Consider the following 17531-nt stretch of genomic DNA (forward strand, 5'->3'; position numbering starts at 1 on the left):
GCTTTGGGTGCGCCCCTCCCAAAGTGTAGCTCAGCGGGACATGGGCAGTCATAAACCTTCCCCCAGTGAGGTTGTAAAACTCAGCCCACACAAAGGATCATAAACCCTTTTGGCAGCAAACCAGTAAAACATGAAGTTTAAGACAAAGAAAATGGTTGATTTTCACCATAAGGTTATTATAGCGGTCCAGTTTCACAGCGCACCTACGCGCAGGTGTTTGCACGGTAAAGACACACTTGCGAGACACGGCGGCCTCCGAAAGTACCAGCAAGTTTCAAAACAATGGCGTGCACATACAATTCAGAACACATTAGACGAATGGCGACTCTAATCGCACTAAAACCACCTACTCTATCCTGCCCACACTATTCCTAATAAAGAAAAAAAAATAATAATAAAAGGATGAGTTTTACTTTGTTGAAGTCTTCCTTCTGAGCAGAGGGAGAGAGGAGGAGGGGGAAAGTTGGAAGTTAACGTGCGTCCACAGTTAACTTCGGGAAGAGTGGTCAATCTTCGTCATTTGGCCTCTTTGGCGAAAAGGAAAAATATGATCTGACCATCAGCAGTCGACTAGAACCAAGCAAGGAGGGAAAGTTGCGTCTCCTTGAAACTACGTAGTTTTGGTTATGTGTTAACTCACGTCTTCAATCGGCAAAGTGAAATTTCTGGCCTTCTCATCCCAGAAACCTCTTTTATGAATTTTTTGTTTGCCAACGAAGGAGAATAAATGAAGACTCCACGTGGGACCTCTTCTTCTCCAGAGAGAGATACTTCAGATGTTCACCTTCCTATATTGCCTCCTGTGACGTCAGACCTGGGACAGCCCCGTCATATCAGCCACAGTGGCCGTTGAGTTTTGTAGGACAGACTATCCTGCGGTACAAAATGGCCGATGACGTTGGAAAGGCATGGTGGCGTCCAACAACGTGCAAATGGTCCAATATTCAGCAAACAAGTGGTCCAACTGTGGGCACCCTCAAATCAGTGAACAGCAGTCTGTTCATGTCTCATTTCGGTCCTGCTCAGCCCTGATGGGACAAGCAGGTACCAAGAAAGCCAGTACCGGGCCAAAAATGCCAGTAGCGGTTGCAAAACATGCTGAGTGGAGTGGAGCAGGCCATAGTAGAGACCATGAAAAAGGAGTATTAGAAACAAAGAGGTAGCAACTGTGTTTGCTAAAACACACATATTTAAATATTTTCTAAATTCAAATATTTTTTAATGGGACAATAACCAGTGTGATGTCTACTATGAATTGTTCTGGTATGTATTATTTGGTTTAAGTTTAAATCAATAGCCTCATTAAATATAAATAAGAAGGAAACATATTTCTCAGTTTTATTTATTTTACCATAACTTCAACCAATGTACAGTGCACGTTGATGCATATTTGTTGATTTTGTTGGATATAATTTTCAATTCTTCTCCTAAACGACAACAAATATTGGAAAAAAAATTTACATCAAAGAATCAGCCGTTTTCATAGTTTTTAACTGTTTGGAGTGTGTTTAGCTTCTGACTTGGGTGACTGTGCTGTTCTTGGGCTTTTAGAAGAGCAGTGAGTGGGCATCAGGAACACAGCACTAGATTGGTTCAGATCCTGCATGACAGAGTGGATTTTCTGTGTTAAATTGGGGAAATGTATCTTCCATTAATCCTTTCTTCATGTGGAGCCCCTCAGGGCTCAGTTTCAGGCACCATTCTTTTAACTTTTTATCTGCCAAAGTTGTCTCCCTGTCGAGGAGAAAGAGAAGAACAAAAAGTCATTAAAACGAGCTCTGATAGGATAGATTTTAAAACTGATCAAAACGTGATTTCAGCGTTTGATCAAACATTTTCCATCAGTGTTGGAGCAGGTTTCAGAAAAACCTGCTATTGTTTAAACTAGGGGAGGGAGCTCCCAGCTCAGGTTAATGGTTATACAGCGATAAGAGATTTTTACAGCCACGTAGTTACAGGAAGTTCTTTCAGTTCCGCTTTTAAACCACATCTGACTAACAGGGAACAAAGCCCTACACTACCACAGAGGACACATAACCCTGATCATGGATCAGTGGGTAGGATGGTGAACCTGCTTTGTAATAATTTAAACAAGGCGAGAATGCAGTCATTATGCTTAAGATTTAAAGCTAAGTTATGTGGTTGATGCTTAGCAGTTCTTATTTACATTTGTTAAGGCTAAAAATTTGGTTTTAACTGGAGTGAAATCTCACATTTATCCAAAAAAAAACAGCAACACACCAGAAAGCAGAACTTTACAGTCTATAAACCCTTAATCTAATTTCACATTTTCTTTCAGTACTGACTTGACTTACTAGACTCATAAAAGGTATTAAGTTATGTGCTGCTCATGGGTACATCTGTAATTAAAATATATATATTTGGTATCGTTTTCACATCACCAGCATCTATTAGTGCTATACTAAATGATACTCATGTATCTTTAAGAAAACAATCAAACTCATAATAAATAATAAATTTAACAATCAAATTATCAGTGTGGCATGACTTCTATTATCTATGATCTATTATTAAGCATTTAAACAGACCAGGAGTTGAATCTATTTCCTAGCACTGTAATGTACAGTACAGACCAAAAGTTTGGACACACCTTCTCATTCAAAGAGTTTTCTTTATCTTCATGACTATGAATATTGTAGCTTCACACTGAAGGCATCAAAACTATGAATTAACACATGTGGAATTATATACTGAACAAAAAAGTGTGAAACAACTGAAAATATGTCTTATATTCTAGGTTCTTCAAAGTAGCCAACTTTTGCTTTGATTACTGCTCCGCACACTCTTGGCATTCTGTTGATGAGCTTCAAGAAGTAGTCACCTGACATGGTTTTCCCTTCACAGGTGTGCCCTGTCAGGTTTAATAAGTGGGATTTCAAGCCTTATAAATGGGGTTGGGACCATCAGTTGTGTTGTGCAGGAGGTGGATACAGTACACAGCTGATAGTCCTACTGAATAGAATCACCTCTGCTGCAGACAATAAGTTCATCCGAATCACTAGCCTCAGAAATCGCAGGTTAACAGCAGCTCAGATTAGAGAACAGGTCAATGCCACACAGAGGTCTAGCAGCAGACACATCTCTAGAACAACTGTTAAGAGGAGACTGTGTGAATCAGGCCTTCATGGTAAAATAGCTGCTAGGAAGCCACTGCTGAGGACAGGCAACAAGCAGAAGAGACTTGTCTGGGTTAAAGAACACAAGGAATGGACATTAGACCAGTGGAAATCTGTGCTTTGGTCTGATGAGTCCAAGTTTGAGATCTTTGGTTCCAACGACCGTGTCTTTGTGTGGCGCAGAAGAGGTGAACAGATGGACTCTACATGCCTGGTTCCCACCGTGAAGCATGGAGGAGGAGGTGTGATGGTGTGGGGGTGCTTTGCTGGTGACACTGTTGGGGATTTATTCAAAATTGAAGGCATACTGAACCAGCATGGCTACTACAGCATCTTGCAGCGGCATGCTATTCCATCCAGTTTGCGTTTTTGTTGGACCATCATTTATTTTCAACCGGACAATGACCCCAAACACACCTCCAGGCTGTGTAAGGGCTATTTGACCAAGAAGGAGAGTGATGGGGTGCTGCGCCAGATGACCTGGCCTCCACAGCCACCGGGTCTGAACCCAATCGAGATGGTTTTGGGTGAACTGGACCGCAGAGTGAAGGCAAAAGGGCCAACAAGTGCTAAGCATCTTTGGGAACTCCTTCAAGACTGTTGGAAAACCATTTCAGGTGACTATCTCTTGAAGCTCATCAACAGAATGCCAAGAGTGTGCGGAGCAGTAATCAAGCAAAAGGTGGCTACTCTGAAGAACCTAGAATATAAGACATATTTTCAGTTGTTTCACACTTTTTTGTTCAGTATATAATTCCACATGTGTTAATTCATAGTTTTGATGCCTTCAGTGTGAAGCTACAATATTCATAGTCATGAAAATAAAGAAAACTCTTTGAATGAGAATGTGTGTCCAAACTTTTGGTCTGTACTGTATATGTAAGCACATTTTGCCCATACATTTTGAATGCATTTTAAATGTTTTGTTTAGTTTTAAAGGCCTCCATGCTCTTGCAACATCCCACTTCTCTGAACTGCTGCATCATTATACACCCTCTTGTTCTTTCATGTGAGCTGATCAGCTGCTCCTTAGTGTGTGCAAAACAAAGCACAAACGTAGAAGAAGAATGTCTACAGCGGGGAGAGCAAGTATTCTTGCAAAGCATATAGAAGTCTTTAATTTTTTCTTCTTAAAGAAGAACTAGCAGACCGGTTCACTGGTTGTTAGGTGATCAAATACTTATTTCACGCATTAAAATGCTAATTAATTACTTAAAAATCACACAATGTTATTTTCTGGATTTTTGTTTTAGATTCAGTCACTCACAGTTGAAGAGTACCTATGATAAAAATTAAAGACTTCCTAATGCTTTGCAAGTGGGAAAACCTGTAAAATCGGCAGTGTATCAAATACTTGTTCTCCCCACTGTACTTTGAATTGTTCTCGTAGATCTGGTAGGCTTAAGAGTTAGTCTAACCTCAGTAAATATAAATAAGAAGAAAACATATTTTAGACATTTTGTCATCACAATAATCATTCTAGTGTGCAGTTTGATACTTCCTATTTTCACTGATATGATTATTAGTTTAATTCCATCTCTAAAGTAATGCCAACACAGTAATCCTTCAGCACACACACCAAAACATGGTTAAGATACGGGTGTACCCAAATGATACTACCACATTTAAACAACTATTTTAATTGTTTTACTTCCCTTAACATGTTTTAGGAATAAATACTTTTATATAACAACCAAGCAGGAGCAGGATGAATATATGTGGTGATGTTGGCAATCTGCTTTGAGTGTGCGTGTGTGTGTGTGTGTGTGTTCACATGCCTTTGGATGTGCAGTGAATAGAAGGGGTTGAAAACAAGAGTTGTCACTACAGATACGTGTTTTTTTTTTTTTTTACCAAGAAAATAGATATCATTAGTTAGCTGTTACATGCACACATATCCAATGGATATCATTAGCCAGCTGTTTAGTATTCATAGTCATCCACTCTACCTCTTCTGCACTCACACATAGAGCCAGAAATTAGCCAGCAGCACCTGACACTCCATCATGATGTCACAGCGGGGTTTAAGTGTGTAGATGTCCATGTGTGTGTTTGCATGGTTCTGTGTGTGGGTAAATGTGGTGAATGTGTGTAGGCATAACACATTAGAGACTGGGAGGAACAACAGGCCTCCAGCCATTAGCTACCTAACGCACCCACTGCTTCCCGAAGAGACAGACACAGCAAGATGAAGAAAGAAAGATGAAGCAAGAGAAACACAGAGGATGAATGGACATATCACAGCAACAAGGACTTGCATTGATAAATAAAATATTATGCGATGCTCATTTTCCTTTGATATCTTAATAACAAACCTTTCAATTACACCAAATATAAGGGAATTATTTCTCAAATATTGGAAAAAATAGGTTCAACACACAATGCAATGAAAGCAAAATACTGGTACTAAATCTTATTACATTTTAGTCAACTAAATTTACTGTAAATGTTATAAATTAAAATATGAAATTTTTACGGATTGGTTACCAGAGGTCAGCTATTTGCGGGAGGAAAATAATTTAGAAATCAATTAGACGTAAGTGAAATATTTATCCCATAATGGATGAATTTTGCAAAACACAGGTGCACAGATTATCTTTTATTATTTGTAATAACTTATTTAGTTTGGGTTTTTAAATATTGTAAAAAAAATCCCAAAACATATAAATAATATTCTAGAATAAACAAATAATACAATAGTATGTCAGTCTTTTAGTTTGTACCTTTGCAAAGATACCAAGTATTTTCTACAATCATCTGCTGGGTTAGCAACATGAGAGCCAGTGACTTAAAAAAGCTCAACAAGCTGATGAAGAAGGCCTCTGTTCTGAGCACTGTCTGGATCCTCTTGAAGTGCAAAGAAGGATTCTTCATAAACTGATGAATATAAAGGACAATCTAGAGCATCCTCTTCATCAGACTGTGATACAATAGCAGAGCAGACATGGAGTCAAGGTTGTTTTTTCCAAGACCAAGATGGAATCCATTCTAAAATAAAATCTGCACCATAAATGCAAAAACTAATGAAAAAAATCTAAAATAATAATCATAAAAAACTAATATGTAAGTTATTAAATGCAGCCACACATCAATGCACAATCTCTGAACTGAATTCATCAGCTTAAATTACATAGTACTTGCATGATAAGTTAAAAAATAAACCCTCAGAGAGTAATAAAAGATTTGTCATGTGTAAAAAGCTAGAAAAACCAAGTAAATTTCCAAAAGGTTTTGGTAAATAATTACTTTTACAAAATAAGGTCTAATATCTTATAAATTATGACAAAACTTAGAAAAACTGATTGCTAATATTACTGGTAAGTGTTTGTTGTATAGAAGTAAGATAAGATGAGAGTGAGGTTGCTAAGATAAACAACCAAAATGTAGGAGACTTCAAGCCAGCTGTACAAGCGGTACAGTCTCTGGTACTGTTATTTTGGGGGGGGGGTCACAGGCTGAAATGTTTGGAAACCCCTGTACTAGAGCAATAAACCATCTTATCAAAATTCACATTTTAAGGTTAAATAATAAAAATAAAATGTTTATGAAATCATCTAAATAACATGGGTTAAAATAAAAGTAGTTTTTGAATGGTGATTAGAGTACATTGTCACATTTGCCCAAAGGCTGATGTTAATTGAATTAATTGCTACTTATTTTGCCTTTTGTGCCTGTTAATAGTAAAACTAAATGTTGTCTCCCTCACCTGTTGATACTGAACATTTATACCTTGTGCTGTGTTTTTTCTTCCCCTCTTCTTCATATTCTTCATGTTTGTGAAAAGCAAATTTATTAACTTTGGAATCAGCTGACATTTTTCTGCTGTCAGAATGCAGATGTTTGCTTCACGAATGCTAGATTGCAAGTGGACTCACAAATGCGCTCTTTTAACTTGCTCTAAATGCCGTAATCCAGTCTGATGCTGTAAACGGTGTAACAAGAATTTGCTGTCATAAGCAACAACAACATTGTTTTTTTCTGAGATAGCAGCATGCAGCTGTGTTCTCATCACTTCTATGGCTTTTGCTTTTAATTCACATTCAGTTTGTTGTTTTTGTTTTTTAATGTGCGTTTGCAGGTAAAGATCAGAGAGAGAAACGTTTTCATATATTTAACAAAAACCAAAGTCTTGAACCGGCCTTGACCCAAATTTTTTGAGGCCCAACAATACAAGCAAGCCCAAGAGTGAAGCATCACATTCCGAAACTGAGACTGAGCCCATGACCAGGATAAAACTGTTTTGAGACCAGTCTCGGGCCCAAGACTTTCTGGAGCCCTTCATCCCTACAACAGCATGTCCTTAGCCAGAGGCTTGTTCAGATCTGCTGTAATACAAACCACCCCCTCCAGTACAGAGTACAAAGTACAAAGCAATCAGATCTACTGCTTAGCACATGTCATAAGCGACAGAGCCCTGATCTGGCTTTATGTTGAGCAACACCCCTAGTCCATATCATCCAAAATCCAGCCCTGGTGTCAAATTACACACAAAATAAGCTTCAAACATACATGGTTTCCCACTGACACCTTATCATGTTCACTTATTTTGCTTATGTCTGAAACAGCATAACGAAATATAAGCTACAGTTTACATGGATAGTGCTGAAAATTAGGGGTCACCAGGTTAAACACTAAATTCAAATACGAATAGTTACCTTTTCATTTTAACATACCAATACTGAGCATTAACCTTTAAGCATTTTTAATTTTACTTTTATCACATCAAGTGCATTACTAAATAGCTCTCTATCTACCTATTATATATTATTTTTATACTTGTACTCGTCGTCTTCCACAACCGGGTCGCGGAGACAGCAGTCTAAGCAAAGAGTCCCACACTTCCCTCTTCCCAGGCACATCCTGGCCAGCAAAGAGGCATTGTCCCTCCAGCATGTCCTGAGGGAGCTTACTTCTCTAGAGTTCCACCAGAACGGAAATGTTGATTAGCTCTTGAAAGATTTGAACTATATTTGTACGGATATCTTCGATATCATTGCTCCTTTTAAGCCTAAACACTGTAAACCAGCTACAGATCCATGGCTCAATTAGCACTCTAACGCAGTTAGATGCACCTGCCAGTATGCAGAGAAAGAATGGAAGAAGGACATGTTTCACATTTCTCTGGAAATGTTAAAAACAGTTTAATTGAGTATCAGGCTGCTGTCAAAATTACTAAAACCCAGTTTATTTCTAATTTTGTGTCAGAGAATATGAGCAAGCCTCAAACTTTTTATTTCTTTAAACTCTTTTGAATCCTAATGATTCTTTTTGCCTAACTCCTGTTTCACTTTGCGAAAGGTGTTTAAAATGTTTTTTTGATATAATGAGGTGTGTTATCTTGCACCCCTGATCCTGCCATTCCGCCTGCATCTCCTGCTTTTTTAGAACATTTTGAACCAGGGACTATCTCAGATTTCTGAAATTGCTCAACACCTGGGGCCTTTATACTGTCAAAGTGACAGTATAAAGGCCCCCCAGACTGTTGAAGCTGGTTTTAATGCTGTTGGTCTATAGGTATTCAGTTTCGTTAATACCTCTTTTCTCTTAGGTTTTGTCTCAGCTGCTTTTTAACATGCTCTTGTACAACCTCTTCTTAAAAAGACCAACTTGGACCCTAATGTTCTTTTAAAATTAAGGCCAATTTCAAAGCTGCCTTTCCTTTCTAACAATTTTTTAAAATTTTAGAAGGTGTATCTATTTGCTTCCAATGAGGTTCATATTTAAAAAATGTGATGTGTCATTTTTACATTATGTAGATGATGTACAGATTTATTTACCCCATGTTTTAAGAATCTGCAAAAGTGTTTACAGGATGTTAAAACACTGAACACAGCTGAACTTCCTTTGCTCAAATGAAAACAGAGGTCATTGGATTTGGGAATGACCTATCCTCTGCTACCGCCCCGTCTGCAGCACGCTTGGCCTCATGGTACCCTTCAGCCAGCTCAGGAGTCCCACAAACCAACCACGGCTGATAGGACTCCTTTTTTTTCAGCTTGTCGGCATTGCTTACTGTCGGTGTCCACCACCGGGTTCAGAGATTGCCGCAGGCACTGCAGATCTTATGGCCACAGCTACGGGCAGCAGTCCACACTGACTCAGTGTCTCCATCCTCCCCCGGAATCTGGTCAAAGCTCTCTCGGAGGTGGGCCTTTAATAAATCCCTGGCTAAACTCCGGCAGATATTCCCAGCAGACCTTCACTATACACTTGAGCTTGCCAAAGCTGTCTGTCATCCTCCTCTCAATTCCTCTCAATCACACCCCTCCATGTGTCACTGTCTGTCATGTTTGAGTTTTGGAGGTGGGACTCAAATGCAGAATAGAGTGGTAATGAGAAAAGGTTTATTGAAAAAATAAACTTACAAACGACCCGGCACAGGAACACAGGCAGGTGAAAAACATAAACAGGCTGGAAGCAGGCGCATGAAAATCCAGGCAACAGACATGGAAGGAATCAGGACTGGACCAGGGCAAAGACAGATGGTAGGTAATAGGATGATAACAGGGCATTAACGGAAGGAACCAGTTGAGTACAATGCAAACTAGAGAGCTTATAAACTGAGGGAAGTGAAGTGAGAACCAATGAACTGGGAGAGAAGCTAATCAGGAGCAATATGGCATAGGTGTGGACCAGGGATGCAGGGAGACAGAGGGAGTGACTAATTAACACAAATGAGCAAGGAGTGCATGGAGGTGACCAGAATTCAAGAAAACAATGACTAGACTAAGAACATAAACAAGAACTGGATCTATCAGAATATGACTAAACGTATCTATCACCAGAACACAGATAAAACAACAAAACTAACCAGAAGGAATCTAAAGAACCAGAAATGAGGTCCTTCCTCCCCAATCAAGATAACATTCCACATCCCTGGAGCCAGTTTTAGCATACGGTTGTTGAGGTCTCCACCTTCTTCCACTTCCCGATCCTCTTTGCACCGGTCCCTAATGGTTACCCCTCCAGGTGTTGGGCCCATTGGCGGATAGCCTCGCATCTCTTGTTTGGGATTGGCTCAGGCAGGCCCTGCAAGGAGTTACCCGGCCACTAGGCGCTTGCTGATGAGACCCCAGGCCTGGCTCACACATGTTGTTCTAATAGTCCTCAAGAAGGCATCTGAATAATTATTGGAATTATAATAGTTAAGTCAAGTCAAGTCAAGTTTATTTATATAGCGCTTTTCAGCAACAAGGGACTCAAGGTGCTGTACATAAGGAAAAAAATTACAATGATTCTTCCACAGTCTACATTTATACGGATGTCATTGAACACCTCGACAAGAGCAGTCTCTGTACTCTGGTGAGCACGGAAGCCTGACTGGAAGACATCAAAGCGGTTGGTTATTGTTAGGAAGTTGTTTAACTGTTGAAACACAGCTTTTTCAATAATTTTACTGATGAAGGGGAGGTTTGATATAGGTCAATAGTTCTGTAGTAGTAGCTTGTCCAAGTTGCTCTTTTTCAATAGAGGTTTGATAATTGCTGTTTTCAGGGCTGGGGGAAAACACCTGACAAAAGGGACGCGTTTATTATTTGTGTTAAATCAGATGTCATAACGGGCAAAGCTTTCTTAGGGAAAGCTGTGGGTAAAACATCGAGACCGCAGGAAGAAGAGTTTAGTTGGTGTACGATTTCTTCTAAGTTTTTGTAGTTTATTTGGTGAAATTGGGAAATTTTCTCAAAATCAATTCTGGTTGAAGACAACTTAGGTCCTGGAGTTGATGTGGATATGCTGACTGCCCCTCTGATCTTTTGGATTTTTTCTGTGAAGAAGTTAGCAAATTCATTGCAGGCCCTGGTAGAGTGGAGTTCAGATGCTACAGTTACAGGAGGGTTTGTTAACCTGTCGACCGTGGGAAATAATGTACGAGCATTGTTAATGTTTTTGCTGATGATCTCAGAAAAGAAAGATTCCCTTGTATTTTTCAGTTGTAGGTTATATCTGTATAGCGTCTCTTTATAGATAATATAGTGAACCTGGAGTTCAGTCTTTCGCCACCTGCGTTCAGCTTTTCGACACTTCTTTTTTTCATTTCTGAATGGTGGAGCACTTCTCCACGGAGAGATTTTCTTCCCAGAAAGACTTTAACTTTAATTGGTGCAATTGAATCAATGATGTCCGAGATTTTAGAATGAAAGTTTTCTACCAGCTCATCTACAGTGTTACAGGGCAAAGTGGAGGTAGAAGAGTAAATCTGGTTAAAGGTTTCAGCAGCACCGTCCTTAAAGATGCGTTTTCTTATCATGTCTCTTTGGCAAACTGAGTCATTGGAGATGATGCTTTCAAAAATAACAGAAAAGTGGTCAGATAGGGCAACATCAGTTACAGACACCTTGGAAATGTTTAGAGCCTTAGTGATGATCAAGTCCAAAATATGTCCCTGTTTGTGCGATTGCTGTTTAACATGTTGAGTCAAACCAAAATTTCTAAGTGTGTCACATAGTCTGTCTTCAGGATTGTCCATGTGAATGTTGAAGTCTCCCACAATAATTAAACAGTCATAATCAAAACAAATCACAGATAAAAGCTCATTAAAATCACTAAAAAAGTTTGTTTTGGAGTTAGGAGGCCTGTAAATATTCAAGAACATGGTTCGGATCGGGCTCTTTACCTGGAGAGCCAAATATTCAAAAGAGTCAAAATTTGCCCAGAAATACTTTTTTACACTTGAGTAAATCTTTAAACAAAGTGGCCGCCCCTCCACCTTTTCTGTGCTGTCTGCTCTCACAAAGAAAATTGAATTTCAGAGGCGTCGACTATCATAATGGGAGCTTCAGTTAATTCATATGACCATGTTTCTGTTAAAAACATAACATCAAGATCGTGGTCAGTTATGAAGTCACTGGTTAAAAATGATTTTCCTGACAGAAATGCCAGTTTATATGACTTAGTTGCTGATATTAACTCTGTATCTAGTTGTACCTGACAGTTTATGGCTTTTTTTGATTGTTTATTACTGTCTCTTATCCTTTTGGCTTTGTTCTTTCTGTCATGTATAAACACAGAGATTTTACAACTACTTGGGCCACCTATTAGGGGCCCAAGTTTTTCCTGGACATGCTCATTTCTGAGAGAGTTACCACAGGGGCCCAGACTGTATCACAGAGAAGTGATTTGAAGGTCCTGATTAGGAGGAGATAGATTAGGAGGTGGTGGAGGTCTGCGGCATTTGGAAGATGTTGGTTTAGTAGCAGGGCCTCGGCCACGGGGGGTGTTGAATGGAGAAGATGTCAGAGCCATTTGGATCCTGATCTTAAGAGCTCCTTTCATGTTATCAGAATCCAGTAAAGCAAAAAGCGGGCTCAGTGGGGAGATGGGAGAGTTCTGTGCGGTCGGGGTCTGGGGTGAGGGGGGTTTAACGGGGGGGTTGGTCTGGGTCTGGGTTTGGGGGGAGGGGGGTATAACGGGGGGGTCCACTTCTCCTGTGGATTTCGGCGGGGAGACCTTTTGTGATGATCTCTCTTTCTCAGCCAACTGGCCGGTTGTCTCTGCTGGAGCTGTTGGAGGCAGCGTTATCATTGTTGTTGATACTCCATGTTCTCTGCTGAAGGTCGAAGCTGCTGGATTATTTACTGAATATAAGAGATTAGATGTGAGACGTCTGGCTTGTTCAAACAGAAACCATCTTGCTTGAAGAGTTGTCTTTTTTTCCAAAAAATATTAAAGTTGTCAATGAAGTTCACAGATGTAGTAGCAGATGTTCTTTTCAACCATTTATTAATCATCAGAAGTCTCAAAAAAATTTCATCTCCACAGAAAATCGGTGCAAAGGGTCGGCTGAGAAACACCTCGATATTGAGACCTCCAACAATATTCAGAAGACGAGTGAAATCCTCCTTCAATCCTTCTGATTTTTTTCTTAGCCACGTCATCCATGGCTCCACAGTGTATAATAAAGTTTTCTAGAGACGGGCGCTTTTCTGTGATTGCAAGAATATTCTCTGAGATATCGGACACCACGTTACTGGTACCAATCATAACTTCAGTGTTTTTCTTGTTGCAGAAGTTTTTGATCCCATCCACAGCTGTGTTGCCCACTAGAGGCTGACATTTTTTCGGGAGTCCCACGGGAATCCCGCGGGACAGGAGACAGTATCAGTAAAGATCACGTGATTGGGACGGTACAGGATAAAAAATGAACGGGAGCAGACGGGAGCGGGATCTAACCAATAGGAGGGAAAATAAACTAGGATCAATTGTCTTTGGAAATGTAAAACTGAGACTTTGTTATAAACTTTAAGAAAAAAAAACTTGAATCAACGCCGCCATTGTGTAGTTTTTTTCCAAGAAGCCTATAATATAATGCGAGTCAAACGAACTACACGACCCACAAGCCAACAGTGCTTCTGATCGATGTTTTCCACCTGCGTTCAGGATGGAGGGAGCAAACGCAGGTGGAGAACTGGATGTGGTAAAATTGGATTTGTAACGTAAAGTCAGAAATAAGGACATATCTATTAAACTCATAGAGCTGACAGGAAAGTCGCAAATATTACCGAACTTCAGGAGAGTTGAATGAAGCAGTGTTAACACGCAGTCTGCTGCTTGTAAAACGTGTTTAGTCGTAATCAAGGACACCAGTGATTAAGGAACACTTGTAAGGCAGATTCTGGATTAAATCATCTCTTCATTCATCAAACCAAAAGTACCATCATGTGTCAAGTCTCATCTGACCAACAAAATTGCTGCATGTGCACTAAAGATTTAAGAGGTAAGGTACGGAAGCCCGTGAGGGGACATGGGGAAATTTATTACTTTTGCGTCCCCACGCAATACTTTTGCGTTCGGCATTTTGGAGCAACAGCACAGATGATAAACTGCTCATAAAACAAACACTGATATGTGATTGATATGGTTTATTTGTCATATGCAGGTTAACACACAGTAAACAATGCGATTAAATGCTTAGGATAAGAAGAACCGTTCAAATCACGATAAAAACAAAAACACTGCGTACAAAAAAAAGTACACATCATGCAGCAGTAATAAGCAAACAAAGTGTCACAGATGTGGTTTCGTGCAGTATTATTGTTCAGTAGTTTGTTTGACAGCTTGTGGATAAAAACTGTCTTTTAGTCTGATTTGAAGATAATTTTATTTAAGGCTGATTTCAAAATAAAACTCAATAAATCTCAAAACGGGTGTAGTGTTTGTTTCATTTTTGCAGTTATCTGGTTTGGAAACTATCCGTATAGAAAGGCTTCATCAAGGGAAGATATTAAATAAATATGTTGTGAAATAGAAAAAAATTGAATGTACCATTAAATGTACAATTTATTTAATACATCATTAAATATTAAGTGTACCACTAATTATGCCATGTCGTCTTTAAAATTATATTTAATTATTCAGTGGCACATTTAATTGCATAATAGTCCATTTCATGATATAATGGTACATTTATTGTTTCTAATGATGTATTAAATAAATAAATGGTACCTTTAATTTAACGGCACATTTAATGTTACATTTCTTTCATGTTATATTTACTTCACTTATGGGACATTCACAACATTTATTTATTTAATGATGATTTTATTGTATTAATTGTGTCCAGTTTGACCCTCCATTCTTGATGCCTGTATAGGAGGTCATGTCAGAATTTGAATCAGGTGTGCTGGAGCAGACACATATCTAAAACCTGCAGGGAAGGGGTCCCTGAGGACCAGGGCTGTGAACCATTGAGGTACAGTTTCTAAATTGTGAAGGTTTTGCCTTTTTGCCCTTTTGTTCAACAAGTACAGTTCTCTTACTAGGTGCATTTTTCTTTCGTTCCAGCAACTTGAAACATAAAAGTGATGTCATTGTTCAAAGGAAACGATCACTTAATACATAAGTAAAATACAACTAGGTACATTTTGTTTATTCAGCTAAGATAGGCATGGTCTGTTTCCTTGTTTGATATTTTATTATTTCTTCATTATTATTCTTTTTACTTTAACTGGCCTTTACTACAGCTAAAAACAGGGACCTAACTGGTCCTTCAAAGAAAGAAATTGCCAAAAGACTAAATGAAGAAAACAAAAATGGGAGTGGCACAGGAGTGGGAGTCGTTCTAAATGGGAGCGGGATGGGAGTGGGAGTCAATTTACCAGGAGTGGGATGGGACAGGATTTTTTTCGTTATGCTGGCCTGGGATTGGGATGGGACAAGACATTTTTCTGTGGGAGCGGGATGGGACAGGAGAGAAAATCCACTCCAGTGTCACCCTCTATTGCCTACTATTAGGGTTCTTGGTCCGGTGGGGCAATTTTTCTCTGGCAATTTAGGAGAAGACTGTTTAGAATGAAGGTTGTTCTCAAACCTTTTATTGTTCTCAGAAGATGGATCATTTTCCTGGTTTTCATTCTGTAGTGGGGCAAATCTTCTTTGGAGGGGAATTCCATTATTTCCAGCTGTCTCACTCCTATCAGTTGTTGTGACAGCAGCTTGCTGTCGAAGTCTCCTTTTCCCAGGGGAAACGGGCATTTCTCTGTAATTCTGGCCATTCTAACTTATTTAATTGCTGAGATCTTCCAGTGAGTCGTCCACCTAGATTTTTTGGGCATGCCCCTAAAACATGCCAGGGGGGTCTGCCGGTAGGTTTATTCTCAGTGTTCTGTTTGCCGGCTGAGTCGTTGAGCTGGCTGTCACTGTTTGGGATCACAGGCAGAGTTGAATCATCGCTGTACCCCATATTCACCTCCACATTCACTTCTATCATGGATTTTCATCTCCAAAACAGCCAATTTATGTAAAGATTTTTCAAAGTCCTCTTTGGTGAAGGGAGGCATTTTGTGCCAATTAGCTGGCGTCAACTTGTCCTTCTTTCAGGTTCGATTCTAAAAAATCAAAATCCTTTAGAATAAAAATAAATAACAATAATAATAATCCTTGGGAGTCGCTGGTAAGAAGTAGTTTTAGTCCAATATTTCAGTAATTTTGGCTAAGACATAAAAGTTAGGACTAAAAGAATGCAAGCAAGCAGGGAGCTTAGGAGAAAAGCGTCTGAGCAGGCAGAGAGGCGGAAGTAGAAGTGTTAGTTGGGAACAAACCTCAGTTAGGCTCTCTGTTAGACTTGCTTCTAGGGGATTTTTTGTTAATTTATGTGATGTCCTGAATGGTTTAAAGTACTTCACATTGTGTATGTGATAACAGTCTTCCTAATATGAGAGGCATATTCCTGTCATTACAACGACAAGCATTGAGCTATAATTACTAAGCTCAATGCAATAGCTAGACAGGGCTGTTTGGATTTGATGCAGACATTGTAGAACTAAATGGGTTCGATCCAATAAATGTTTTATTTTCAGTCAGGTTTGGGTCACTGATTTCATTCAAATAGTTATTGGTTTGTTGAAATTCAAACATCCCTCATGGTGTGTAGACACAGTCTTTATTAGCGTTTTTTAACCAAAAATAACCAGTTCGGTTCTTTGACCGTCACAGCACCTTTGCCATGGTTATTTGGACACATGGTGGGTGTCTTCTGGCTATTTATACTACTTTGCATATGTATTTAGAAGCAGGGACTGGGTGGTCCAAGCGCCATATGCAGCTATGCCAAATTCACAGCAAATTGGGATGTATGAAGGCTACGTGTGCAGTGTCGCATGGTTTTGTACATCAGAATTTTTTTGTGCGCCTTAGGTTTCAGAATCTCTCCCTTCTGCAAACCTTTAGTGTGAAAACTGCGCAGTCTTTCATACATAAGGTCCCTTATGGCTAAGTCTGATGCCAGCCACCCAATAGAAGATGCTGATTTCAGCTGCTTGTACCTGGGATCTTGATATTTCAGTAACTCAAGAACTTTGCTTTTTGAATCGGCTTGTTTTTCACTAAGATAGTCGAGAGAAGCAACCACATTACTACAGACAAGGCCCTAATCTATTCATATCCCACTCCATCTATCATTTTTGAAAAATACACCAAGACAATCTCAGTCCTACTTGTACTAGGAAACTGTACTTTGTGTCTAGACAAAGATCACAGCTCAATGCTGATCATTATAATGATGTGAACACGCCTCCCAAATTTCTGTTAGGGAGACTGACACCATACACACTCTGTGAAGTACTTTAAATCTTTAAAATGATTCAGGACGTCACATAAACAAATAGTAAATTACCTAGAAGCCAGCCATCGTGCACTGTTTGTTCGCAACACTACTAATATAATTAGAATAATTATAACTATTTTTATAGTGTAAAAGAACACGAGTTGAGGAGGCCATCTTGCTATTGCATTTGTGAGACATATTTGCGCAACACATATACATTCAACATATATTGAATGAAAATGTCTTCTATTCACAAATGCATATTCACTTACAGATTGGGCCCCTACAGCAATGTGAGTGCCAGTCTATAGCTCTGATTACATTCAGAAATCTGCTTATTGCTGCATATGAGA

General features: G+C 39.3%; 1 long non-coding RNA gene across 1 annotated transcript; it reads right to left on the minus strand.

The window, feature by feature from the left end:
* Positions 1 to 1324: 1324 nt before the first annotated feature.
* LOC124862313 lies at positions 1325 to 9637 on the minus strand. The gene is made up of 2 exons (XR_007036900.1): positions 9503 to 9637; positions 1325 to 1734 (listed from the first exon to the last, which is right to left on the minus strand). It is a non-coding gene; the product is annotated as an uncharacterized LOC124862313 (long non-coding RNA).
* Between the last annotated feature and the right edge of the window lie 7894 nt (positions 9638 to 17531).

The sequence above is a fragment of the Girardinichthys multiradiatus genome, chromosome X, assembly GCF_021462225.1.
Source record: "Girardinichthys multiradiatus isolate DD_20200921_A chromosome X, DD_fGirMul_XY1, whole genome shotgun sequence".
NCBI lineage: Eukaryota > Metazoa > Chordata > Actinopteri > Cyprinodontiformes > Goodeidae > Girardinichthys > Girardinichthys multiradiatus.